Consider the following 2500-nt stretch of genomic DNA (forward strand, 5'->3'; position numbering starts at 1 on the left):
ACGACTCGGATCGGAGTGCCAAGTGGGCCACTTTTGGTAAGCAGAACTGGCGCTGTGGGATGAACCAAACGCCGAGTTAAGGCGCCCGAATCGACGCTCATGGGAAACCATGAAAGGCGTTGGTTGCTTAAGACAGCAGGACGGTGGCCATGGAAGTCGGAATCCGCTAAGGAGTGTGTAACAACTCACCTGCCGAAGCAACTAGCCCTGAAAATGGATGGCGCTGAAGCGTCGTGCCTATACTCGGCCGTCAGTCTGGCAGTCATGGCCGGTCCTTGCGGCCGGCCGCGAAGCCCTGACGAGTAGGAGGGTCGCGGCGGTGGGCGCAGAAGGGTCTGGGCGTGAGCCTGCCTGGAGCCGCCGTCGGTGCAGATCTTGGTGGTAGTAGCAAATACTCCAGCGAGGCCCTGGAGGGCTGACGCGGAGAAGGGTTTCGTGTGAACAGCCGTTGCACACGAGTCAGTCGATCCTAAGCCCTAGGAGAAATCCGATGTTGATGGGGGCCGTCATAGCATGATGCACTTTGTGCTGGCCCCCGTTGGGCGAAAGGGAATCCGGTTCCTATTCCGGAACCCGGCAGCGGAACCGATACAAGTCGGGCCCCTCTTTTAGAGATGCTCGTCGGGGTAACCCAAAAGGACCCGGAGACGCCGTCGGGAGATCGGGGAAGAGTTTTCTTTTCTGCATGAGCGTTCGAGTTCCCTGGAATCCTCTAGCAGGGAGATAGGGTTTGGAACGCGAAGAGCACCGCAGTTGCGGCGGTGTCCCGATCTTCCCCTCGGACCTTGAAAATCCGGGAGAGGGCCACGTGGAGGTGTCGCGCCGGTTCGTACCCATATCCGCAGCAGGTCTCCAAGGTGAAGAGCCTCTAGTCGATAGAATAATGTAGGTAAGGGAAGTCGGCAAATTGGATCCGTAACTTCGGGATAAGGATTGGCTCTGAGGATCGGGGCGTGTCGGGCTTGGTCGGGAAGTGGGTCAGCGCTAACGTGCCGGGCCTGGGCGAGGTGAGTGCCGTAGGGGTGCCGGTAAGTGCGGGCGTTTAGCGCGGGCGTGGTCTGCTCTCGCCGTTGGTTGGCCTCGTGCTGGCCGGCGGTGCAGGATGCGCGCGCCTGCGCGGCGTTCGCGCCCCGGTGCTTCAACCTGCGTGCAGGATCCGAGCTCGGTCCCGTGCCTTGGCCTCCCACGGATCTTCCTTGCTGCGAGGCCGCGTCCGCCTTAGCGTGCTCCTCCGGGGGCGCGCGGGTGCGCGGATTCTCTTCGGCCGCCATTCAACGATCAACTCAGAACTGGCACGGACTGGGGGAATCCGACTGTCTAATTAAAACAAAGCATTGCGATGGCCCTAGCGGGTGTTGACGCAATGTGATTTCTGCCCAGTGCTCTGAATGTCAACGTGAAGAAATTCAAGCAAGCGCGGGTAAACGGCGGGAGTAACTATGACTCTCTTAAGGTGGCCAAGTGGCGGTGGTGTGGCTGCATCCGGACTTGGCTTCTCGAAGTGCGGTCTTGATGTAGTCGTGCTGCTGCTGCGAGGTGCCTTCCTTGGGTTATAGTTACAGGGAGAGTGATGCGCAATACATGGGCCTAGCCCTCTTAGCCTCTCCTCTCCTGCAGTCTTCTCCCCTTCTCGTGGGCCCGCTGATTTCGCAGAGTGGAAGACCGCACCAGGGGCTTGGGGGGGTTACCAGCCCCCCCTCGCACTATCCCTTTTTTTTAGTTGGGGGCAGTAAGCAGAGAATAAGTGGTGGCCCTTCCGCTGAAGGTGCCACCCCAACTCCCCCAGCACCTAGCCGGCCAACCGGCCGTGCCGAAAATCTTGTAACTTTTGCAGCTATGTATACCTGTAGTGAGTGCCACCGCAGCTTTACAACCAAGAACGGTCTCGGGGTCCATCGCCGCCGCCAACATCTTGCGGCCGCCAACGCGGAGATCGTCACGGAGAGGCATCGCGCGAGGTGGACGGAGGAAGAAGTCCTGTCGCTCGCCAAGGCAGAGGCCGAACTGTTCCTCGAGAGGGACGCCCGGTTCTTCTTTGTAAATCAAGAGCTCATCAGGATGTTCCCCGACCGAACGCTTGAGGCAATCAAGTGCCGACGGCGGCAAGCTGCCCACAAGCAGCTTGTCCGCCAATTCATGGAGGCGCTTGAGATCGGTCGGGGGGAAGAGCCGGCGTCCCGCCGGGGAGCGGCGAGCCCGCTGCCTGACGCGGGCGAGGCCGCTGCGCCGCCCGTCGACGCAGCCGAGGACTTCGCGGCCGACACCACCGGGCCGCCGCCGGAGGGGCCGACTGACGCCGCCATCTGGGAGCATCTGGCGGGGCTACCCGCTTCCGCCCAGCGTTTCTCTGCCCTGGATCGTGTCATCGGTCTGGGGCGGGGCACGCCGCCCGATGTCATCCTGGGCATGCTCCCGGATGCCCTTGCGTCGGTCGGGTCCAGAGGGGAGAGATCGATCACCAGGACACAGCGGCCGCGCCAACCATCGAAGCGGCCGCCTG

The 2500-nt window shown here is 61.8% G+C and overlaps 1 pseudogene; it reads left to right on the plus strand.

Annotated features, from left to right (window-relative positions):
- The window catches only part of LOC124564179, a 7967-nt pseudogene that overhangs the window by 1431 nt on the left and 4036 nt on the right, over positions 1-2500 (plus strand).

Source organism: Schistocerca americana, unplaced genomic scaffold, assembly GCF_021461395.2.
Source record: "Schistocerca americana isolate TAMUIC-IGC-003095 unplaced genomic scaffold, iqSchAmer2.1 HiC_scaffold_1287, whole genome shotgun sequence".
NCBI classification, from domain to species: domain Eukaryota; kingdom Metazoa; phylum Arthropoda; class Insecta; order Orthoptera; family Acrididae; genus Schistocerca; species Schistocerca americana.